The 26,501-nt window shown below is 39.1% G+C and overlaps 1 protein-coding gene across 6 annotated transcripts in view; it reads right to left on the reverse strand.

Moving 5' to 3' along the window:
- SPSB4 (splA/ryanodine receptor domain and SOCS box containing 4) overlaps positions 1–26,264 on the reverse strand; it is a 112,165-nt gene extending 85,901 nt beyond the window's left edge. For 3 of the 6 annotated variants that reach the window (XM_054700770.1, XM_054700772.1, XM_054700775.1), the window contains exons 1-2: positions 26,115–26,264; positions 17,699–17,821 (exon numbers count right to left, since the gene is read on the reverse strand). The gene's annotated coding sequence lies outside the window, so the exon portion shown is untranslated. Of the gene's footprint in view, positions 1–3,492; positions 3,543–10,467; positions 10,486–17,698; positions 17,822–26,114 lie in introns of those variants that run through there. The other 3 variants (XM_054700771.1, XM_054700773.1, XM_054700774.1) reach the window with 3 other exon arrangements.
- Positions 26,265–26,501: the final 237 nt, after the last annotated feature.

A 26,501-nucleotide genomic window follows, 5' to 3' on the forward strand; every position in this document is an offset into this window, starting at 1 on the left:
TGGCCTGTATCCCAGTTCTTGTATGTATTAAAAAAAAAAAATCTTTTTTTAAAAAGCAAGGATGATGGAGAATCCCTTTTGATGAGGGCAGGGTTGGCAGCAGCAACATCCAGACCCAGGGAGCGCATTAGCTGCGGTGTTCACACTGTGCTGGGCGTCAGTACTGGGAGTGGCAGCAAGGTCTCCACAGAATTGAGTTTGGGGCATGATTCCAGTTGTGGTTCTGCTGCCCTACATTTGCTGTTGATTTTGTTGTTGTCGTCATTGTTTCTCCCTGATTCTTTCTGGATCTAGTTCTCCAAGCTTCCCAGTCATCCTGTGATTTCCCAATTTTCTTTCTTTTTGAGTGTGTTCTTACAATGAATTGCATTGATTGAATTTTGAATATGGAACTAACTTTGCATTCCTGGGATAAAGTCTACCTGGTCATGATGTATTAACATTTTAATGTATTGTTAATGGTTCCATTTGTACCTATGTACGCAAGGGCTATTGGTCTCTGCTTTTTTTCCCCTTGTAATATCTTTGCCTGACTTTGGCATCAAATTAATAATGCTGCTCTTCAAGAATGAGTTAAGAAATGTTCCTTTCCTTCTATTTTCTAGAGGAGTTTTTATAGAATTTGGTATTATTTCCTCCTTAAATGTTTCAGAGAATTTACCAGTGATGTGTCCCTAGAGCTTTCTTTGTGAGAGATTTGGAAATAGATTATTTCTTTAATACGTAGAAAGATATTCTAGTTGTTTCTTTTTAAATAAGCTATGGTAATGTATATCTTTCTAGACATTTTTACATCTCATCTAATTATTGAATATATTAGACTTTTAATACAAGTTTTATTTGTAGGGATATCACCTCCCTTATTTCTGAAATTGATAATTTGGTAATTTGAATCTCTCTTTTTAAAATCTGAGTTTTCATTCTGGCTAGCAGCTTACCAATTTTATCGACCTTCTCAAAGAACCAGCTTTTGGTTTCATTTATTTTCTCTGTTTTCTATTTCATTGATTTTTGCTCTGATCTTCCTTATTTCATTTATTCTACTAACTTTGAGATCCACTTGCTCTTCTTTTTCTAGTTTCTTGAGGTAAAAACTGAGAGCATTGATTTGAAACCATTTTTCTTGTCTCATATAGCTGTTTAATGCTACCCATTTCTTTTAAGTGCTGTTTCAGATGCATTCTACAAATTTTGTCATGACCATTTTCATTCAACTCAAAATATACTAACTTCAAAAAATTCTTCTTCTACTCAGGGTACTTAGATTTGTATTACTTTTTTTCTAAATATTTGAAGATTTTCCAGACATCATACTGAACTGATTTCAGATTTAATTCTATTGTGATCAGAGAACATTCTTTGTATCATTTGAATAGTTTTAAATTTATTGAAACTTAGTTTTTTACTCCGAATATAATCAATCTTTATAAATGTTTGGGGTACACTTGAAAAGAATGTGTATTCTGCGGTTGTTGGGTGGAGTGTTCTGGAAATAGTTATGAGGTCAAGCTGATTGTACTAATCAAGTTGTCTGTATCCTTACTGATTTTCTGTTTACCTGTACTGTCAATTACTAAGGGGAGGATGTTGGAATCTATGCCTATTCTTGTGAATTTGTCTGCTGCTGCTTGCAGTTCTATCAGGTTTTATTTTATGTGTTTTGAAGCTTTTGTTTTAGGTGCATACACCTATGTGTATTATGTCCCTTTATGAAATAAACCTTTGGGTCGATTAATACTTGCTGCTTTGAACTCTGTTTTGTCTGATATTACTATATCCGCACTAGTTTCATTTTAGTGTTAGCATGGTGTATCTTTCACATCCTTTTGCTGTTAACCTATATAAGTCATCCAATTGAAAATGGATTTCTTATAGGTAGTGTGTAGGTGTGACTTAATTCTATTATTTGATTGGATAATCTCCTTTTTGACTGGGGTATTCAGACTACTGCATTAATATGATTATTGATATGGTTAGATTTAAATCTATCAGATTGCTTATTTGTTTTATATTTGTCCCATTGTTCTTATTCCCTCTTTTTCTATCTTTTTTGGGTTATTTGTTATAAATTCACTATATTTTCCTTGTTGGTTTATTACCTATAAGTTATTTTATGTTATTTAGTAGTTGCTTTAGGGCTTATGGCATTCATGTTTAACTTTTCACTATCTACTATCAATGTATGTACTATATATTTCATGTATAGGATTAGAACTTTACAGAATATACAAGAAAAGTGTATTTCCCTATCTCCCCTCTTTACCTTTGGGTATAGTTGTTATACATTTTACTCCTATATATCTTATAAACCCCTTGACATTGTTATTTTTGCTCTAACCCATTGATTATCATTTAAAGAGATTTAATAACTTTTAAAAAAAGATTTATTTATTTATTTATGCAAGAACCAGGGTACAGGCCAGAGGCATGGGAAGGTGAGAGTATTGCAGAGGCTGCGGACAGCTTCACAGCGTGGCGTTCAACCACCTGTGCCACCAGGGGATGCCCAAGATTTAATAACTTTAAATTCATTATTTGTACCCATATGGCTACCACTTCAAATATCTTTCATCCCTTTGTAAAGATATATATTTCCATCAGTATAATTTCCCTTTTGTCTGAAGGATTTCCTTGTAACATTTCTCTTAGTGAAGTTTTGATGGTGATGAGTTCTTTTAGCGTTTGTATGTCTGAAAAAGTCTTATTTGCCTTCATTTTTGGAAGCTGTTTTCTCTTTGTCAAGAAGTCTAGGTTGATGGATTTCTTTTTTGTCTTTCAGTACTTTACAGATTTGCTTTATTGTCTTTTAGTCTAAATTGCTTCTGACAAAAAAAAAATACACCGTCATCCTCCCTTTGTATGTAATGTGCTCCTTCCTTCTCTCAGGCTACTTTTAACAATATTTATCAGCGGTTTTAATAAACTTTATTATGATGTGTTGTGGTATAATTTTGTGTTTCTTGTTTGAGATTCATTGAGCTTTTTAGATCTGTGGATTTACAATTCTCATTACTGAGAAATTTTTGGCCATTATTTCTAAAGTATTTTTTCTGTCCTTTCTATTTCCTTCAAAAATTCCAATTACAAATATATAGGCACCCAAGGTCTTACAACTCACTGTTATTTTGTTTCATTTATTCATTTGTTTTTAATTTTGGGCGTCATTTTCAACAACTCTTTTTATGCCTTCAAGAGTTCACTAAACCTTCTTTCTACTGTGTCTAGTCTCTATTAATCCCATCCAATGCATTTTCATTTCAGACACTAGATTTTATATCTAGAAATTCTACTTGAGCCTTCTGTATAGCTTCAATGTCTTTAGTATCGGAACATATGGAAAACAGCCATAGTATTTTTAAAAACGTCCTTGTTTATGAATGTTACTACTTCCACACCTTGGTGTATTACCATAACAAACATTTCTAGCTCATGGGTGTTGATCTATTGACCTGCTTGACTCTTTCTGTCATGGTTCAGCTGTGTTTGACTCACCTTGAGCATAAGGCTTTCTCATTCTGGAACCAGGATGACAGTAGCATCATCTCAGAAGACAAAAACATGAGGCCAAATAAGCCACTGAAATGCATTTAATGTTTCAGCTCTGATGTAGTCTATTGCATCCTCTCATATTTCATTGACCAAGAGAGATCACATGGCCATCCTGAAAATGGATGGGATACCACTGTACTTCACCCACAGAGAGTCCTGGCAGAGTAGGGAAGTATGATTCTCTTACTGAAGAGGGAGCTGATAACTGAGAACAGTAACATAATTTACACAACTGTTGATTGGTGTTAACAGCCTCTTCTGCAAGTAAATTTCCTTGTACACTTTATTTGAAGCAATACCTTGTTGGACATATTGGGGTGAACATATCTCTGTTGACAGTATTTTCTTTATCCCAGTCATGCATCTGACTTCCACTTGGTTTATTATTGCCCAGTGGATTCTTATCACTAGTAGCAGGAGGAGGGACTATTATTCCCAGGGGACTGAAAGACCACTTAGGACAGATAGATAGAACTGGCAGCTTGAGGGTAAACAACAGTCTGGGTGCTGGGTGGATAACTGAATGATTTCCTTCTGTTGTCAATGTACCACTTCTATCTTGGGTACCCAAGTCTTTGTTCCTTATCACTGGAGTAGAAAGTAAGGGATTGAGGCTAAAGCTTCCAGGGTACACCTGAGAAAATCACCCCACTCCTGGACAATGATGGTTACTTGCCTTGCTCATCCAGAAATCTACCCCACCTGTCTTAGTCTGAATAGTTCTGCCCTTCACTAAACTCCAAGAGCCTTTAGTACAGGGCATATCAATTGGTAGTGAATAAAGACTACCTTATAACAAATCTTTGATTACATTATTTAACTATTATTTGGAATGAGGATCAAGGAACTCAGATTTTCCAAGTCCAACTCTGTGCCAAATTCCTTAGATGCAGTGGCTTTTCAAAATGTCATACTGTCCTGATGTAGGCACTAGCGGCTCTGTTTTACTGGTGAGGATAGAGGTGCAGAGAGGTTAAGTGACTGTTCGAAGTCACATAGTTAGCAAGAGACTGGGTTGGGCTTTCAACTCAGGTCTATCTGCTTTGCATGATGCTTATTTTGGGTTCTTAGCAGGAACCGTCCAGGAACCTTCCTGGAAGGTAGTGTCTACATCTTATATTTATTTTTATCACCAACAAAATCCAATACACAGGCTAAATGTTGGATAGATGTCTTATACATATATTAATTTTTCTTTATAAAGAGAGAAGCAGGTGACTTAGTGTTCCTAGAATCCTGAAAGAAATACTGGGCGTGGTGTCAGAAGAAGTACTGTTTCTCTTGGCTCTCATTCCTCTGCTTTTCTAAACCTCACAGCTGTATTAGGTCAGGCTACCGTATAGCTGAGAGGATATATAGATAAATACAGCTTTGTCAGGGCACAGAAGTAAATTCATGAAAGTTGCAGAGGGAACTCACACTTATTGTGTAGTTGGCTTTCATCATTTTATTATCCCATCAGAGGCACCTAATGTCTTACGAGGTCAGGATTTCTTACCCACATATAACAGCCCAGCAGCATACAGCAATAAATAACTGAGCTGGAATTTGAATACAGATCTGGCTGACTCCAAAGCCCTGGTTATTGCCATTGCACCCCACAACTGATCTGCACAGCACCCACTCTGTTAAGAAGCAGCCCAGGTCAAGCCATCATTGAGAATGGCTGGTTGTGTGTGCATGGGAATTAATAACAGAATATATTCCACCCACACAACAGAAAGTTCTCCACTCCACATTACCTGATCTATTTGCCACTTGAGACTTTTTTGTCAGCTATTACCTGTGTGGTAGTCAAGCATTTCATCTTTTTCATTGAATTATCTCATTATGTCCTTGACATACTCTCTCATTCCCTCCGAAAATAAAGTGGTTTAAGATGAAAACTGCAATTACAATGCCATCTATTAAAAGGATCTGGGATTCCTGTAGCGTTAAAAGGAATATATAATTGCCAATTAAAGAAAAGCATGCTCTCGGCTAAAACCATTGATTAGAAGTAAATTTGGAAAAATTTTCTGAGTTACATCATGGACAAGCTCACATCTTTCTTTTCTGGAATGGAAATGACCTTTGGGAGCTCAGAGAGGTTAGTAATTTGCTCCAGGTCACACAGCTAGTATTCTCCTGACACTGGAGGGTAAATATTTGAGATTTAATATCCTTGGAGTTGGTACAGACTAGGGTGTGTAAGATTCAAGAAAGGTTCAGCTGATTTCATGAGCAATATGCCTTTAGTAGGGTTCCCTGTACAGGCCTTTATCATTTCTCCCTTACCTTGCTCCCTTCCCACAATGTTCTCCAAATACTTCCCAGAGTGACTGTGACAATCATGGTTGGTTTCTCACTGAAAAGCCTCTCTCATGCCCTTTGCTCGAACAAAAGATTGCTTCAGACCAGTAGCAATATACCTAGCCTCAGGGATAAATTCTAACACGATCTAAAAAACCAGAAATAAGGGAATGAGAACTAGAAGTAATTGAAATTGGCTACTTACTCAAGTGAGTGAGAACAGAAATAAAAGGATGGGGGAGAAGGGGTAACACTTCACTTGAGTTTAACAACTTCACTTTGAATTGAATACTTCACTTGAGTTTTGCAAAGTTTTGGATTTTGGAAGGATACAGTGTTTTACATACTCAATTTAAACAAATATATTGGTTAATATCTATATTTTGAATCTAAAATAGAATATAGAAGTGAGTTAACCCAACTGTAGTCAAAAGATGCAAATATGTAGGGAAAATAATTACTAATTTAAGTAATTTTTAAGCACAATATATTTCAAGCTTCAGCTTACACACAAAAATCATTGCACCCTGGGCCTCCCCTGGTGGCACAGTGGTTGAGCGCTGGGCTGCGAGGCTGCCCGCAGCCTCTGCAGCGCTGGTTTGATCTCTGGTCGCCGGCGAGGGTCCCACCAAAAAAAAATAATAATAATTGCACCCACCTATCAATGAATTTTGTGTTTTACTTAATAGATTTAGTTTTCGGCAGTAATCTGAGTACTAATAAGAAATTATTCTATGTTTTCATATCTGAACAAGTATGTGAATAAACTGGGATTGTCAGCGGTCAGGGTTCTCACTGTGGAAGAAAGGAGATTACAACTATGAAATGGAGCAAAGCCCTGCAGAGTTGATTTGTAATTAGAAATATCAGTATTTGCAGCTTTGTCCAGTGAAAGGACACAGAAGCAATGAGCGCTCTAGTACATAGCGCTTGGTACCATGTACTCAAAAGCAATCTTTGCTAAAAGCAATTGGGGATACTTGAAGAAATGACTGATTCTAGGACTGGTCACGGAAAGTACAAAATGAGTCTGGCACATCCTACAATGAAAGAAAGTAAGAAATAACAGGAATACACCAAAAGTACACAGGAGACAGGTTCACTTATGTGATAGTCTAGCCTAAAGTTCATAACCGAAAACTAATGAATAACAGACAAACTCAAACGGAGGGACATTTTAGAAAGCAATTAGTATACTGTATTCTTTAAAATGTCCAAGTTATGAAAGAAAGGGAAAGGATGAGGAATTATTTCAGGTTAAAGGAGCCCAAAGGGACTTGATAAATAATAGTAACATACAACCCTGGATCAGATCCTGGACCAGAAAAAAATTGCTTTCAATAATATTATTTGGAAATTGGAATATGAACTATAGATGAGATAATGACAGTCCTTTGACCTGGACCTCTGGAGACATTTTCTCCTGTGGCCTTGAGATGCGACAAGATGCCCACTTCCCTGAGACCATCATGCTGATCCACAATCATCAAGAGACCTTGGAAAGCGATGCTATGGCTACTTCCAGCTGTGCTCAGCCTTCCAGCCATCTTTACCAGGTACCAGACATGTAAATGAAACTATCTTGGATTCTCCAAATCCATCCATCCACTAGCTGAATGCCATTTCATGACCTCTGTCAATACCACATGGAACAGAAATTACCCAACTGAGCTCTGCCCAAATTCTTGACACATAATAGTTTTTGCTTTTAGCCATGAGGTTTTGGGGTAGATTTTTATTCAAAAATAGATATTTAACACTAGGTGACTGATATGAAGGACATTCTTTGTGCTCTTTTTGCAACTTTTCTATTATCATCATTTTTAAATTAAAAGAAAAAAATTTAGGGTCATAAATTAATGGTTGAAACGGGTGTGTATTTGTGCTTAAACCAAAAGTTCTTTTTCTCAGCAGGAAAATCACTTAGCAATTCCTTAAATCTGTGCCAACCTCTGGACCTAAGTTGAGCTTTCTGAGTGAAATACTGTGAGTCAAGATCATGAAGGGGTCTGTTGAGCTTTGATCCTCCATGTGGAAACCAAGATTCATAAAGTGGAAACACATATATCAAAGTGACTGGCCTCTGTGCTGGGCTGCCATGGATCCATCCAACACTTTCACTCTTTTTCCACTGGATTTCTCAGAGGAACTGCAACTCAGCATGTCCTAACCTAACTCACATTTTCACTTCCTTGAGCCCCAATCACCATACAAACAAACATTATAAATACCCTAGTCCTCCTCCAATGTTTGCCACATCAGAGACTGGCTACTTTGTTACATTTTATCAAAATCAGAGAATCTGGAAGTCTTCTTCTTCATCACCAGCTCTACCAGCTCTACTGATTTTGCTTCCTGACCTCTCTGCCACTGGTCCCAGCTCCTCTCACCTTCTAACTGCTCTCCCTGTGTTTAATCTTGTCCTCCTGAGACTCTGCCTCTAGTTCTCCACACTGCAGCCACCTTTACAACATAAATCAAATATTCCATGCTGAAAACCACTGAAGGTTTCTTTTGGTTCGTAGACTTCCTTCAGGAAGCCATAAAGAAAAAAATGTAAATTTGATGAAGAAAAATACATGTAACACTCCGAGGCAACAAAGAATACATATAAATTACCATAAAACAAGCTGCCTACAAATAAACGACAGGGAAATATTTGCAGCATCACGTGAGTGACAGAGTTATAGTCCTCATTTATATAAAAAGATCTAACAAATCAACAAGAAAATGATCAACATCAATGGCAAAACAGAGGACACAAAAATTCAGTGTTCAATAAAAGGGAAATGGAATATAAATACATACCAAAAAGGTGCTCCACTGTTCCTAATCAATATGAAAACTAAGAAACAAAAAAGCTGCCTGCTTGTTGGCATAGATTAAAAGTTTTAGAACTCTACAATGTTGATAATGTTAAAGGATACGGTCATGTACAGGGTTTGTAGAATAAGGTCATTAAAATTTTAAGACCTTTACAGCTCTTAGGCACTCTTACTTTTGGAGCCATTTCCTACATCATACGAAATATATTAAACATATATATAAAAAGTCACATGCAGCCTATAGTAAGCATCATTTTGCTGATACTGAAATATTGAAGGGTTTTTATAATTTTGCTTCCAAAATTACTTGGCTGTAAGTAATTCTTATGATAGGCTATTTAATTTACAATAGTCTTATTTCTTAGCAGTCATTATACACGTTTGCAAAATGAGCAAAAGATATAACCTGCAAATTGTTTTAAAATATAATGAACTTTTTATGAATAGTAACATTAGGAATAATACATTGTAGAAATATTTAATTAAATATTTATTGACGTAGAATTTGCAGTTCCCCTTTGTGTCAGGAACATAACACATACTGTTCAGTGCCCAAACATTTTCCTAGACCCCTGAAGAGAAGCTATGTTCACAGAGCATTTTAATGCTGAAAGAGTCCGCGACCAACCTCTCTGGAGGACCATTAGGCAAAATCATGCGTATTTCTTTTCAAGAAATTCCACTGACGTGAATTTAACCTACACATTTATTCACGTATGTGCCCAAATATGTCTTTACAAGAGTATTTGTGGCCATACTGTTTGTAACAACAAAGAATCGAAGGAACTTAAAATACCCACCAAGCAGGGGTCGAGTAGCTATGTCATGGCACATGTACACACTCCTGGAGTGCTGTGAAAGCTTGAAAAACCTGCTGAGGTCCAACAGCAAGTGCTCATGTCACAACGTCTCCATGTATATTGTCAAGTGAAATGAACATGCAAACCATCATTACAGAACCCCAACCTCCTTCTTTCACACACTAGTCTTTTTTTAGAAGCTATATATTCTTTATATTCTTTCATATGTGTTTTTGTAAAATAGTTTTGGAAGTTTATAAGAGAAACCTTGATGGAGGTTATCTCTACAGAGTGGGACAGGAATAGGGGAGGACAAGGAGTTTTCTTTGAATAAAATTCATGAGTTGGGGGCCTCCCTGGTGGCACAGCGGGTTGAGCACAGTGCTGTGAAGCTATCCACAGCCTCTGCAGCACGGGTTTGATTCCCGGCCAGCCAGGGAGCTACCCACATGGCACAGCAGACCTCTCCTGTCTGACCTGCTGCTCCCCTCAGCAGTGTATTTCAGTCAGTCTGCCTGTTCTGTTTCCCGCTCTGTCTCTGGTGAATCCTCTCACCCTCCCGTGCCTCTGGCCTTTACCCCAGCACTTGTATAAAATCTTAAAAATTAATTCATGAGTTGTTTTCATGAAATTTAACAAAGGGAGATGAAGAGGGGGGGATGGGCAGAGGGCAGGGGAAGGAGATGCAAATTCCTAAACTGGACTGCAAAATCTGCATGATCAGGACACTGCTCATGTCTTGTGCTAAGTGCTTCACTGTTCTCCATGCCTGACCTCAATGGTGTGCTCTCAGTTCTTCAAATTTTTAATTCTCCCTCCGTGTGTCTCGCATATGCTTTTCCCAGGGCTCATCCCACTAGCACACCTGCAGTTAACTTTTGCTTCTAACAGATGATTTCTGGCCCCTTCCCTGTTCTCTCAGACTGGCTCAAGTTCCCCATAACGCTCTCTCATGACATCTTTGTGATTAATGCTCAGCAATAATCAGTTTAATAGTATACCTGTGGGGTGTTGTTTCAAGTTTGGTTCCTTAGTAAATTGTTGATAATCCTATGCCAGCCATCCAGCACCTTGTCTGACACATAGTAGGTGCTCAGTAAATATTTAATTAGTAAACACACCACCTAGTAAAGAAGCAGAGAAGTCTCTGATCATGGAAGGGCAGGATGCTGTTTGTCCAGCATGGCCCCTTTCAAGTTCTTCCCACTAAACTGCCAGATAACATGTGGTAGTGACTTTGCTTTTACCATGGAGAAGTACTCTTGCAAAGAGCTGTTAGGGCACTTAAAATAACATCTTTTCACAGAGAACTAAAAGTGTTGTCAATAGGCTCACTTAATAATCTTAGATATCTGTTCATGCTGTGGTTGCTAGAAGTCAAAAAATAAAGGTCCATTTTGTGTTAGACAATATTTTGTCACACATATGCCAAACAGATCTAACATACATTTTAAAACAGCAATTATAGAGACAAACAAAGGTAAAAGAAGAATCACTGCTAACATGGTCAGCGCATGTGACTCTCACAGAGAAAACAATGTAAGTTTTGGATACACTTACCAGAATAAACAACCAACCAACCTGAAGACACAAGAATGAACACAAGCACACAGGTTCTAGATAGGAGTCTAGACGTGGAAAAATGAATGGCACATAGTGAGTTACTCATAATTCAGGCTTTTAGCCTTCAGCTGAACATAAGTCAGCATCACACAGATCAGCTCAGCCTCTGCTAGAAATCCTGTACTTTCTGGCCTTAAAAAGTACAGGACAGAGTTCAGGGCAATTATAGCCACTGAAATGTGAACGGGATCACATTAAGGAGAAAGCCAGAGAAAAGTTCTAAATCCTGTGCAAAATCTCTACTCAAATCTTGTGTAACCACTGAACCATGCCTGCCTGGGGCAGACTATAAGAGGAAAAAAGTGAACTGAGATTTGACCTGTCAACCATGAGATAGAATTTTCAGTTGGAATTCAACAAAGGAATTGTCTGCTTCTTAGCAGAATCTCAAGTCTCTACCACATAATAGTCACAAAGTTGGGGATACAATCCAAAAATATTTGACATTGAAGATCAGGAAAATTTCATTCATTATCAAAAAATAAAAAAGGAAATAAATACAGACCAATCTTGAAATAACTTCTTAGATATTCAAATGACCACACAAGGATTTTAAGACCGCTAATATAATTTTATATTATAATTCTACACAAATTATAATAGATGAAGAAAAGATGTCACAATTTATTCTGCAAAGCCAGCATTACCCTGATGCCAAGGTCAAAGGCATGACAAGAAAAGAAAACCACAGACCAATATGAACATAGATGAAAACACTCCTTTAAAAATATAGAAAATCTAGGACCTCTCTTGTGGCACAGGGGTTAAAGGCATAGCGTGATCAAGCTATTGCCAGCCACTGCAGCATGAGTTCAATCCTCAGCCAAGGAGGTGACCCACATGGCACAGCAAACCTCTCCTGTCTGGCTCACTGCTCCCCTCAGCAGTGTATTTCAGTAGCTCTGCCTGTTCTGTTCCCCACTGTTGCTGGTGAATCCTCTCGCCCCCCACACCTCTGGCTTACATCCCAGTTCTTGTATGCATAAATGAATAAAAATAAATCTTAGGAAAAAATATGGAAAGTCTAATCCAACAATATGTTAAGCAATATAATACTCATGACCAAGTAGAGTTTATCCCAGGAATTCAGTATTATTTCAACATTTAAAAATCAATCAATATAATTCACAATATCAAGAGACTGAAAAAGAAAACTATGCAATCATCTAAACAGATGCCAAAAACACTCTTAACAAAATTCTCATTTATGATAAAAACTCTCAGAATTTTCCTTTGGAGAAGTGTCTTTTTAGTTAATCTGCCCATTTTTTGACTGGATTGTTTATTTTTGTTTCTGTTGAGTACCCTTATCAGTAGCATTGTGTGCAAATTTTTTTCCCCATCAGTAGGGCGTCTCTTTGTTTTGGTTAATGTCTCTTTTGCTGCACAGAAGCTTTTTAATTTGATGTAGTCCTATCTGTTCATCTTCTCCTTCACTTTCTTTGCTTTGGGGGATGTGTCTTTAAAAGATGTTACCAAGATGTATGTCATATAGTGTTTTGCCTATATTTTCTTCTATATATTTTACAGTTTCAGGTCTTATGTCCAAGTCTTTTACCCATTTTGAGTTGTTTTTTGTGCATGAGGTGAGGTAGTAGTCTAGCTTAATTTTTTTGCATGCAGCAGTCCAATTTTGCAAATTGCCAACAGGTATATGAAAAAAATGTTCAACATCACTTGTTATCCAGGAAATGCAAATCAAACCCACAATAAGATACCACCTTACACCAGTGAGAATGGCATATATTTAAAAAAGCAGGAAACAACAAATGTTGATGAGGATGTGGAAAAAAAGAAACTCTCGTACACTGCAGGCGGAATGCAAACTGGTCTAACCACTGTGGAAAGCTGTGTGGAGGGTCCTCAAACTACTAAAAATGGAGCTACCATAAGACCCAGCAATTCCCCTCCTAGGAATCTACCCAAAGGACACAAAAACATTAATTCAAAAGGATAGCTGCATGCTTATGTTTACTGCAGCACTATTTACAATAGGTCAGATATGGAAACAATCCAAATGCCCAAAAATAGATGACTGGATCAAGAAGATGTGGTACATATACACCATGGAATATTACTCAGCAATCAAAAAAAATAAACTCATGCCATTCACAGCAACATGGATGGAGTTGGAAGGGATTATGCTCAGTGAAATAAGCCAGAAAGACAAAGAAAAAGATCGGGTGGTTTCATTTATAGGAGGAATGTAGGGGAACCAAATAAGGGATTAGGAAAAAAAAAAAACTATAATACATTTAAAAACAAAGGCAACTGTTAATCAGAGACACTCTACAGGGAAGGGGAAAGGAGAGGGGTCAAAACAAGGGGAGGAATATGTTCTTACACAAGGGACTATGGTGATGGTGCATGGGTGTATTGGTGGTAGGAATTTTGCGGTGACTACACCTTAGAGGAGAAAGCATGCAATGTACAAAAAGGGAGAATGATGTAAATTATATATATTAAAAATAATAATAAAATTAAAAAAAAAAAACTCAGCAATTGAAAAGAAGGGAACAAAGGGAAATGTCTCAAACTGTCCTTTTTTCAACAAAGGGGTTAAGGTCTTTCAATAGAGAAAAGTCTTCCCCATCCACCCCAAAACCACCCTGATCTTTAACTTGCACCATATACAGAAATTAATGCAAAATGTATCAGAGTTAATGTAGGAGACATAAAAGCATGAAACTTAACAGAAAAACTCCTGAAAGGTGTTGCAGACATTGGATTCAAGAAACCCTGGTCTGAGTGGGCCTCTGTCATTTGACAGCTGTGTTACCACAGGCAAGTCACTTAACTTCTGTGAGGTTCTAATTCCTGTGCTTCACTATGAGTTAATACTACCTGCCTCCCAAGGTTACTAGTGATGATCAAATGCACAGTAAAGGTAAAATTCTTCTATAAGGAACTCATTTGATTTCTTTCTCTGTGAAGAAAAATCTGCTTGTGATTTTTCTTTGTCTTTCCTAATTCATTTTATTTTAAAATATAAGAACCTAAATATTTGAAGCCTCATGTTAAATATATAAATAAAAATGGACAATTTTCCCTCAATTATTTGAAGCTTTTCTTTAAAGTCTCCATTTTTCCTGCTTCCCTTCCTCTATTCCCTCCTCCTGGTTCTACACACATAATCACACACCCTCATTCTATGAGTTCTTCCTGTGCTTGAGTCCAACTGAAAAAACCCACAGAAGAGAAGGGAACCCTTGCACACTATTGGTGGGAATGTAAAGTGGCGTAACCACTATGGGTACAAGACGGAGGTTCCTTAAAAAATTAAAAATAGAATTACCACATGGCCCAGGAATCCCACTTCTGGAAATACATCCGAAGGAAACACAACCACTATCTTGAAGAAATACCTATCCCCCAGGTTCATGACAGCATTATTTAGCTAAGATTTGGAAATAACCTGCGTCCATAGATGGGTGGACAGATAAGACATGGTATACATACAGATGCGTGCCTATATATGTGTATATGGAACACTACTCAGTCATAAAAATGAAGAAAATCTTGCCTTTTGCAACAACACAGACGGTGAGGGCTTAACACAGAAAAAGACAAAGTTTTTAACTATTTGTAAAATCTTAAAAATCTGTACTCACAGGAATAGGGAGTAGAATGGTAGTTGCCACAAACTGGGAGGTGGGGAAATATTGATTCAAGGATAAAAAATCCCAGTTATAAGAAGAGTAAGTTCTGGGGATCAAATGTACAGCATTACAATACTGTATTATATACTTGACAGTCGTTAAGAGAGTAGATCTTAAATGTTATCACCACACACACATGAAGGTGATTGTGTAAGGTGAGGGAGGTATCACCAACTTCATTGCGGTAATCATTTTGAAATATGTATGTGCATGAAATCACTGCATTGGACACCTTAACATGCATGTTGTACGTCAATAATATCTCAATAAAGCTTTAAAAAAGGACAAAAATCTGAAGTCATTGCAAGAAAATTATATGAAGGAAAGGACTTCCTTAATGAATGCCACCTTAACACACGGTGTGGGCTGATATCCAAAAAAGAGGAAGAAGAATGTTCTCAGGAGACAGAATTAACTTCCCTAAGTTCTCATAAATCCACTTGTTTTGTTCACAGGCCTCATCAGTCTCCACGTAAATAAAAAGCATCCCTGTTGAAGTGAGTGTCTCAAGGTCTGGGATGGACAGTGAGAGAGAGGGAGGCTGCACTTCCCCGTACCCATCCCTGTCCTTCTGTTCCCTGCATTCTTGCCCACAAAGCTACCCTTTCAACATCCTCCACAAGGACCTTCAGGCCCATCTGGGCTTGGCTGTAAGGAGAGAGGCCCTGGGGCAGACACAAAGCAAAGAACTAACCCAGGCCCCAGAAGGCATCCCTGCATTGTTTTGAGGAGACCCCGGGCAGCCCTGAGGCTGGGGGAGGGAAGCAGGCTGGACTCAGCTGGCAGGTGGCATCCGGGGCCAGACAGATGGCGAACAAAGGGGGCAAAGGTACCAGGTCAGCCCGGACCTGCTGCCTCAAATGCACAAAGCAACGCAGACAAGTGTAGCAGAGGAGAAAAGAGAGTGACCACTTGCATTGCCTACTGTGAGGCGGGATAGGCATTTAAACTTCACAGTAAATTCTAACTTCTGTTTTAGAGAAGGAAACTGGGTCTAAGAAATGCTTTATCCAAGATCAGACATAAGGATTTAAACCATGTAGACTGTGTCTAAAGCCTCTATCTACTTTACCAATTCTTTCTATATGGTAAATACTGACGTTTTGGCCTCTTCTACATGACTTCTATCCAAGTCCAGAATGACAAAACACTAAAAATGCCTCAACCTGTATTATTAAAAGCCAGGAAATATCCGAATTCTCAATGGGGACAAATGAATCAAGTTGCCAAGTTTCTTGGCTAGAGATACTCATATCACAATAAAATGTATTTTCAGATGTTTAAAATAATTCTTTAAAAAAGGAGTTTCTGACCACACACAGTTGTGCTGAAGCATAACCAATCTGAACCACCGCTGGCTGGCTGGCTCCACTAAACACATTTTGCAAACATCAAGAGGTGGCCTAACCCATTGCCATGTAGCCCTCCCCACCAGGAGTTTTGCCAGTTCCAGGGCTGCTTAGTGCCACTTTGCTCAAGGTACGCCTGTAGCACAAGTGCCATCAGGGAGAGTGGAGGTAAGGACAGTGACCTTTGTCATTCTACTGAGTGCCAGGATCTGACAGAGCTCACTGACTCAAGTAGGTTGCATCATTTTACAAGTGAGGAAGTGGAGTCTAGAGATAAGTCACAAAGGGATATCTCTGTGTCTTCTCTGTCAAAGATTGAGTCTCCCTTCCGGCACCAGCAAGCCAATTTCCCTTTGCCCCTTTCATGGTCTGCTGTGATTCAGGAGAGACTACCTGCCTCCCAGGATGGGCTCCTGACTCAGCCAGGTCCCTTACCACCACTGCTACGCAGTGATAGATGTGAGGTATGCAGGGGACTCAAGTCAGCAAAGGCGATTCAGTCTTAGGGCTTCTGCTGAACTCTGGGAGGGAGAAGTCCTGTCTCCACTGGAATGGCAGGAAAATTGGTTTTCTTTTTCCACTGAGTTTCCTTTAATTCCATAGCGCAAATGATGAGGTTAATCACATCCCACAGTCATGACCCACTATTCTTTGTCACTGGAAGGCCTTTGGAGGCAGAGGATGGGCACATAGGAAGACTCCCTTGCTGTAAGTAGAGGTCTAGCCATTCTCCTCTCATCTGTTCCATCTGTGCTCCCTTCACCTTTTTTCCTCTGGATCATTCTAAAGTAAACCCTGACATCTTATTTTATCACACCCAAAAAAAGTTATAGTAAATTCTTAAATCACAATATCCAATCCATGTTTGTATCTCCCCAGTTGTCTTAAAATGTCTTTTGTAGTTGATTTGGACAAATCAGAATCCAATTATGTTCCTTTTATATATAGCTATGTGCCTTAACATCTTTTAAGATCATTTTAATCCACAAACATTACCCACGTTCATTGTTTATGCCACATAATTTATTGGACAAACATTTATATTGTAGAAATTTGGACATTCTGGTCTTGGTAGATAGTATCATCACAGTTTCTTAATATTGTCCTCCATCCCTTGTATCTTCTGTTTTTTTTTAAAGATTTATTTACAACTGGGGTACAGGCCAGAGGTGCGGGGAGGGGGGTATTTGAGAGGATTCACCAGAGACAGAGTGGGGAACAGAACAGGCAGACTAACTGAAATACACTGCTGAGGGGAGCAGTGGGCGAGACACGAGAGGTCTGTTGCACCAAGTGGGTCACCTGCCTGGCTGGGGATTGAACTCATGCTGCAATGGCTGCAGATATAGTCATAGTGCTGGGTCTTAACCCCTTGCGCCACCAGGGAGGCCCCCCTTGTATTTTCTGAAAAATAGTATAGGAGTAGGTAGTTTCAGTTCAATTTGTTGGGGGGAGGGGAGAATTCTTGCTATTGTGCTATGTATTTTCTATGGTGTCATACCAAGAGGCACATCACTGCTGGGTGCTGCACTTCAGGCAATATTAAAATTGATCTGGGGTTCATGTATCCACCTGACATATCCATCATAAAGTGCCCTCACCTTCCACATAGTGGTTTCAGCAGCACTGATGATTGTGGTCTGGATCCATTAATTCCATAAGAGTTGCAAAAGGGTGGTCTTCTAATTCAATCAGGTTTCTTGCTTTTATTAGCCAGGATTCTTCTGTAAAGATAAATTTCTCCCCATCAACTATCTGGTTACTCTAAAATACAGTCCACCCAGTAAAAAGAGTATAAATGCTTGTTTCTTTCTTCTGTTGCTCTGTTTCCAGAGTAAATTATTATAATCTACTAAACCTAAAAAAAAAAAGCCGTAAAATTTTAATGAGTATCTAAAGAAGATTTAAAATACTTACGATGTTTCAATGAATTATAATCCTAATTCCCTGGATACTCAAACTGTTCATCTTTGACCCCTGAGAGCCCTAGATGTCTTTTCCCAGGACCAGGTACTCCTGCTAGTTTCCTTGCTTTCTGATACAAGATGTTCCATGCTTATTTTGTACATTTCCTGTCCCAGTCCTGGAGTCAGTAATTTCTCCAAGGAGTCCTGGTTCTTTTTGGTGGTAAATGGTGCTTAAAAGAACACAACCATTTTAAGAACTCTTCCCGGGTGGAAGTGAAACAGACAAGCATTTTCCACAACCCTGATCAGATCTTTTCTGGTGCGGCCAGGGGAGACAGATGCTGCAAAGGAACCTCACCGCATTCACAATTTTGGCCTCTGGCTGCCCCTGCCGGAAAGGACCATGGAGAAAAGCCCAGAAAAACCAAACCCAGCTGTCTTTGCATCCTTCCCGCAGAGCAACTGGCCAAGAGCTGACAGGTGTGAAGCGGGTGTTTTCCTGGAGACCTGCTTCCCCTGCTCACCAAGCTGATATCTGAAGCCTGTGCCAGGCTTCCTCACAGCAGACCCAGCGGTGCTAATGCTATGTGTGTAGTTGTGAGTGGGAGAGGAAAAGAAAAGAATGTTCTAAGTGATTTGGTAGGGCCTTTACAAAGAATTTAAACCTCAGAACCACCTAAGGAGGTACTATTTAAACGTCACAACTACTTAGGATTTAAATACCTTTTTTTATTTCCACTGTACAGATGAGGAAAATGAGGCTCAGATAAGTTTAATCATTTGACTAAGGTCACCACAAAGTAAGCGGCCGGCAACAATCTGATAGTCTCCTGGATTTCATTATAATGAACTCCTGAGGAGGGAGGTACACTTCCAATATTAAAAACATGGGTAGCAGCAGCAAATGGAATTACTGAATACCGCCCCAAAAGCCAGTCTCCCTTTCTTTCTTATCATCAAAATTCTGATTTTATTCGGGAGAACATACACAACTGAAAAACTACATCTCTCAGTCTCCCTGGCAGTTAGTGGCAGCCATTAAGACTTAAACAGAAGTTAATGGAAGAGATTTCTGGGTATATTATTTTTATAAGACTGCCAGCCACAGAGTTCCCCAGTGCCCTTTTCTCATCCCTAGCTTCCTATTTACATTACAGCCAAATGGCTAGAACTCCAATGTTATCCTGGATCATAAAACAACTTTGAAAGTGGAAGCCTGGCATTAAGGATTGGGAACACAAAGATAAATTGGCCTTGGATCTCTGAGGGAGAAATTGTGGACTGCCTATGACAAAGATTCTTTCCTTTGTCAAACTCTAAATCAGGTTCCCCTGAACTCTTTTTTCAACTAGGTCTGACTTTAAAGCTTCTGCACTTGAGATCTGCCTTGTTCAATTTTAGCTGAGTCCTGTTAAGCACTTTCGGTGAGACCACTCCCCTCTATATCTGATCACCACTGAAATCTGATCAGCTTCCTCACCCTCCACTATCCTCCAGGTGATGTCTGATCACACTGGCCTGCCTTCAGCAAGGATCCTGTTAGGTCAGGATCTTCCCTTCAGGAAGATTCCCATTAGGAATCTTCCCTTACCCCTGATTTTTGCTCTTAAGTTTCCATCCACTCACTCTCAACCTGCTCCTTGCATATCAACTCTCACTTGTCTTTATTGTTTTCAGAGTTGAGCCTGATATCTCCTCTAGTGGAAAATCCCACTGTAATAGCCCCCCCTTAATTACGTAATAATGAAAATAAATAATCACCATTAACAAGTGTCATGATTTTTTTTTTCCTTAAAACCTACCTTTGGATTTCATTTTTGGGACAGAGACAGACCTCTGTTTTAGCTAAGCCTTTTATTGGGGTATTTTGAGAAGATAAGCCTAATCCAAACAGAGGTAAACAACATTAAAAAGCAGCAGTGCAGCTGGTGGGAGTGCAAACTGATCCAACCACTATAGAGAGCTGTGTGGAGATTTCTTGAACTACTAAACATAGAGCTTCCATATGATCCAGCAATTCCACTCCTAGGTATTTACCCAAATGACACAGAAACAGTAATTCCAAAGGGCACCTGCACCCCTATATTTATAGCAGCACTATTTACAATAGCTAAGCTATGGAAGCAACCCAAATGCCCAAAAATAGATGACTGGATCAAGAAGATGTGGTACATATACATCATGGAATATTACTCAGCAATCAAAAAAGATGAACACATGCAGTTTGCAGCAACATGGATGGCGCTGGAAGGGATCATGCTCAGTGAAATAAGCCAGAAAGAAAAATAAAAATACTGGATGGTCTCACTCATAGCAGGAATTTAGAAAACCTAAATAAGAGACCAGTAAAAAGACTAATCAATACAAAGTAAAAATCAAAATCAACAAGCAACTATAAACCAGAGACACACTTGGGGGGGGGAGGGGCGGGGAAAGGAAGGACTAGAGTCAAAATAAGGGGGGAGGTGCAATTGTATGGGGAATATAACCAAAATGAAAATGCATACATTGTGCAAAGATGAAAAAAGATGTAAGAATTATATAAAATAAAATATTTAAATAAAAAAAATCATCAAAAAATAAATAAATAAAATTATCCCAGTAAAAAAAAAAAAAAAAAAGCAGCAGTGCAGAATTCTGGATCTTTGGTGAGATCCTAGTTTGGCAACTATCAACCTCTTCCTGAAAATGTAATACTAAAAAAGGTAATGGGAAAAAAAGCAATTTGTAAACATTTTTTTTTTTTTTTTCACAAAAAAGGCCAAAATGTGTTCCAAAAGAAAGAACTGGGTAAAGGGAGCATTTTATTTTTTTGTTATTGTGGTAACATTGGTTTAGAACACTAGATACAATATGGGGAACAGGCGGACACCAACATTTTCATTTTAAAATGAAAAATATATATGAAAACTATGAGGGCCATGTCAGTTATTTGTGTGTTTATCCAGTGTCTATATAGGAAAAAAAGAAATCACAATGTAAGCTGACCATGCCCGGCATTCTGCAAAGCCAACTTGGTAGTGAACGATGAAAAAGTTGATCAGGCTTTTGGGGGTTTTTTGGTAGAAGAAATATGAAATTTTGAGCATTTCATATTGATTGCTCTCATGCCACTGTTAGGAACTCCCATAATAAGTTCTTTCCACAGCTGAGAATCTGCCACCGGCTTGCTGTGGAGCTGCGTCTAAACAGAGTCCTTGCTCATCCATGTCGTATTTCAGGGTTAGTGGCTGTTAGCAGAATTCTGCCACAAAGGCCTTTCGCTCTATCCATATGGTGCAGGCAAAACATTTTGCTTGTTTGTTTATATTTGTTGATTATCAGTTCATCTCATCCCAGAATTAATCAGCCAACCCAAGTTAACTTGTGGGTTGCCAAAAAAATGAGCACGATTAGGTAGGTGTTTCTATATAAAACAGTTGTGTTATGGCTATACTTCTTATTCTTTAGTAGATCTCTTACAGAATTTGGAATTTAAGTCATTGACAGCCTTTTTCATGAGGCAACAAAGACTGATGCTGGCAGAAGTTTCTCTCAGCATAGGTTAGGTAAAGAGTTTTAACAAAAATGCAGTTAGCGGGGCCTCCCTGGTGGCGCAAGGGGTTAAGACACAACCTATGAAGCTGTGAAGCTGTCCACAGCCACTGCAGTCCGAGTTCGATCCCCGGCCAGGGAGCTACCCACATGGCACAGCAGACCTCTCCTGACTCGCCCACTGCTCCCCTCAGCAGTGTATTTCAGTCAATCTGCCTGTTCTGTTCCCCACTCTGGCTCTGGTGAATCCTCTTACCCCACCCCATACCTCTGCCCTGTACCCCAGTTCTTGTATGCATAAATAAATAAACCCTTTTTAAAAAATGCAGTTAGTTTTTTCCTCTGACTGGGCCAAAGGGACAGCCCCAAAGGATACTGCACACATTGACCTTTCATGTAGCAGGCCTCTCACAGATGTTTACCAAGTTTAACGTGCAAAGCAGCCTTGTTAGAGTAGGTATAATTATAGATGGGAATTATAGATGGGGAAAAAAAAGAACGGATGACTTGTTCAAGTTCCCAGAGCAGGTGCCACACTCAAGATTCAAACCCAGATCTGTGTGAACTAGGAAACTGTGGTGATTTTATCACACCCGTTTGCACACATATACCCTCCTCTCCCCCTTATATGGGTCAGGATGCTCACTGCCACTGGTACCACTGTGGCACAGTAAGCTGGCCCTTCTTGCCTTGGAATCTGTCTCAATCCCCAAATCTAAAAACTGCCGTGGGGGGCCCAATTGTAAATGCAAATTTTACCTCCTCACTCCTTTGGAAAGCAGTTCTCTTTCCGTCAAGTCTGTCTCTCTCACAAATATAACTGAGTACAATTATGTTGGTCTTTCACTATAAACAATGAAAAACTATTGAAGGAAGTTTTAAATTCCAGCGAGCTCTGCCAGGATCTCTATAACTCAGTAAACATTTGCTGAATATGAATAAACGAATAAACAAGAAAACTGATGAATGTATTCTGAGCTTCCATAGACTGAGCATACATTCCCAGTGATGAGGGCTGAGGGAGCGACTGGAACAGGCCTACTGCAGTCATTGGCTCTTCTCCTCTTCCCACCTGCTTTAAAGTGAAACCTTTTGGGAACAAAGAGGAAATTGCACCAATAAACACAATACTACTTTAAATCCTCGATTTCCTGTATAACACAGCAAAGTATTTACTCAAATGCCCACTCCAGTCAGCATGAAATCCTATCCCCCCAAAAGTAGCAAGGCTAGAGGGAGATTAAAAAGAGGACATTTATCACTACTTCAGTTATAATCAGAATCAAATTGTTTTAAAGATACAATGTTAATATTTTGCAGATTGTTCCCCTATGGGTTGGGGCATCTGTAAGTAGCCCGCTACTGTTTTCAACTTCATAATTTCATTCTAGTTAAATTACACCATTAAATCATAAGGTTATTAATAAGTAGCCCACATTTGGACATATGCAGCAGTACCAAATAGTATCTTAAAGGACAGGTATCTAATGATGAATATATTTATTCAGATTACATTTAATTTACTCTCTATCATCACAAAAGACTATGAAATCATTCTTTATAACTCTCCATTTTTAATGTCTGCAATTTATCAGGCCCTTTAGCATCTCACAAATTTTCCTAAAATGTTAATATAATGAACTCTGGGGGATCTTCCTCTGTAGATAGATACTGTTATCAGGTGCTGAGGGTTCTAATGACAGCTCCTAGGCTCAGAGGGGAAGATCCAGCTGCAGAACTCTGAGACCAAATTGACTGCAAGCCCTACAGCAGCTGCCTGGCGCCCTCTAGGGCTTCTGAAGGAACAAGACACCTTACTTCTATTTAGATCTTAAGCTTAGTCTATCCCGAAGTCTTTCCAATTAGGACATGTTAGGATTCAAAAAAATGCTAGGATGGAATTTTTTCTAAACTTTTTCATGTAAGTTGAAAATTGGGTTGCATTGGTAATCATTTTCTAGTTGTTTCTTGCATAGAATGAACATCTCTTTAAGCACCTTGCAACAGCAGTGCCACTCTTGTGGTCTTCCTTCCTGAAACACATATCCTCAGTCTAATTGTAAGGATAAAATAAGACAAACCCAAATTGCCAAACATTCTGCAAAGGAATTGGTTTGTACTTTGAAAAACAACAGTTTATGAAAATGAAAAGCTGAGAATTGCTCCAGAATGAAGGAGACTAAAGAGGTATGACAACTAAATGCAATGTGTGATTATGCTCTGGATTTTTTTTTACTAGCAATATGTGAATATGCATTGTATATTCACATATTAGATAACAGTATATTATATAATAATACTATTAATTCTCATGAATTTGATAATTATACTACAGTTATACAAAAGGAGGTCTTTGATGTCTGAAACATACTCTTAACTGAAAAGAGCTGAAAAAAAGTTGAATGAGAATGTGTACATGAGATGCACATTGTATTAGTTTCCTATTATTGCTTTAACAAATCAGCACAAGCTTAATGGCTTTAAACAACACAAACTTAGTATCTTATAGTTCTGGAAGTCAGAAGTCTGGACATGGGTCTTACTGTGCTAAAATCAAAGTATCTTCAGGGCTGCATTCCTACCTGGAAGACCTAGGGGGGAATATCTCACACATTTCTTGGCTCCTGGTGACCTTCTGATAGCGGGTAGGGGGAAAGAGGAGGGTACTATATCTAGTTAAGGAATCTGCACACACCTAGCATGGGCTGCACGTATGCACTATATGACTAATAATCCACTTTCTTTAAAACTCCTGCTTTGAACTGAGATTCCTGCCCTGAGGATACCAAATGATGCCATCAGAAAATAACCAAGTGGGCCAGGATGTACCAAGGTCAAGGTAACTGGGAGGCCCATAACAAACTCTGGGGGCTAAATGTGATGAAAAGTCATAAGCTGTTTGCTTCTGACTAACTGTTTATGTTTAACTCATTATAAAAAGGTCAGCTCAAGATGAGATGGGAAAACAGTCTCTCCAATCTCTCAGACCTATGGTAGAATGATCTCTTCATGGTGCTATGACCTCCGTTCTCTCAGATCAACAGTCAGTGATCTGAAAAATAAAATCACTTATAGATTTAATTCCTGTCTCTGCTTATTGGCTTTTTGGTAGTGACAGGCAGCAGAACCCAGGCCTATTCCCAGTAACATTTCCATCTTTGAAGCCCAGGATGGCTAGCTAAGTGTGTCAGGAATCTATTCCTCCAGTTTTAACTCTTCTGTCATCCCCTCCCCCATTTATAAAGACTCTTCTAACTACAGTGGAACACATGGATGATCTGATAATATCTTTACGTAAAAGTAGTTGATTTGCAGCCTAATTTCACCTGCAACTTCAATTCTCCTTTGCCCTGTAACAATATTTTCACAAGCTCCAGAGAATTTGAATGCAAACATCTTTGGGGGCCATTATTCTGACACACATGCACATATACACAAAATGAGAGAAGGAAAGCAAATGGGTTTAGATGGTAATCGGTTAACAATTAATGAAGAGTATATGTAAGCTAACTATAATAGTTTTCTTGCAACTTTTTGTGGGTCTGAAATTTTTTCAAAACAAAAAACTGAATTAAAAAACACACACCTTGCTATATGTTGGATATTTCAAGCAACCACAAATCCACAATCTCTTATCTGAACATCAGATATGCTGAAAATTGAATTTTTCATAATTCCTCTGGCAACAAAGTCCCACTAAAACTGTTAGGAGGTTCTTCCCAGGCCTATTTACCCTTGTTGACCACCAGAGTCCCTTCACTTTGTGTGCAGTTTCACCTGCTATGGCCTTATATGATAGGCTCTGGACTAAATCCTTGGAGGCAGGAATCTACCTCAGGGAACCCAGAGTCAAGTGAAGCAAAGGCCCAAACTGCTGTGATACCAGCAGAACCAACCACGCTGAGAGTAAGGAATGAGGACAGAGAGCTGCTTTGGTGAAAGGTAATGCATGTTAACAGGGAATGGAGATCAATGGGGAGAGGACAGACTGTGGAACAGTGTGGGGAAATGTTTGGTGGCTGGATTGCTGGGAGCCATTGGAGAAACTCTATTCAATCATTCTGAGGGGAGGGATGGGAGGTTGGAAGGAGAGAGAAGGGTTTTTTCGCATGGGATCACTCTGTAAGGGAATTATGATCCTGAAGTTCCTGAAAGCCCCCACAGGGAGGATTTATTATGGAGTATTTTATAGAGAAACTCCCCTCCTCCACCCCTCCCTGGTGATAGGCATTTTTTAAAATGGCCGTACCCTCCTTCCTTTGGGCATGGAAAGACCCCTGTGAATTGCTTCTAAGTAATAAAGTATGGTAAATGCGGGCCTCCCCGGTGGCACAGGGGGTTAGGGTGGCAGACCTCTCCTGCCTTGCTCGCTGCTCCCCTCAGCAGTGTCTTTGGTCCGGTCTCCCTGTTCTGCTCCCCTCTCTCTCTCTGGTGATCTCTCACCCTCCCGTGCCTCTGACCTGTACCCCAGTTCTTGTATAAATAAATAAATCTTCAAATAAATAAAGTATAGTAAAAGCAATGGGCTGTCACTTTCGAGATTAATCTATAAAGACTCTGGCTTCCCTTTTCTCACCTCTTTTGCGTCCAGTCACTCACGCCAACGAAGCCAGCCGCCATGTTGAGAACTGGACTTCGAGGTAGTTGCACCACAAGCTTCTTCCCAGCAAGTATATTCGCTACAAGCAGTTTCGCCATAAACACTGGGTGGCTTAACCAATTGGCTGTAAGGCAATTTTGCTGCAAAAGAGAAAAAAAACTAAATTAGTTTCTGTTTCATCTCTCCATTGATGAAATAAGGAACCAACTCTTCGCCAAATGATGTATTGTCATTTTTGGTGTTGAAGATCTGGCTTTCCACTCTGATTTCACACGTCCGCTAGGTTTGATCACCAAAAAATGCCATGAAAAGTATACTATGAATGAATGAAAGACTTGGAAGATACCGCTTGGGTACAGTCTG

The sequence above is a fragment of the Talpa occidentalis genome, unplaced genomic scaffold (assembly GCF_014898055.3).
Source record: "Talpa occidentalis isolate TD23 unplaced genomic scaffold, MPIMG_talOcc4v2.1 talOcc4.4, whole genome shotgun sequence".
NCBI classification, from domain to species: Eukaryota; Metazoa; Chordata; class Mammalia; order Eulipotyphla; family Talpidae; genus Talpa; species Talpa occidentalis.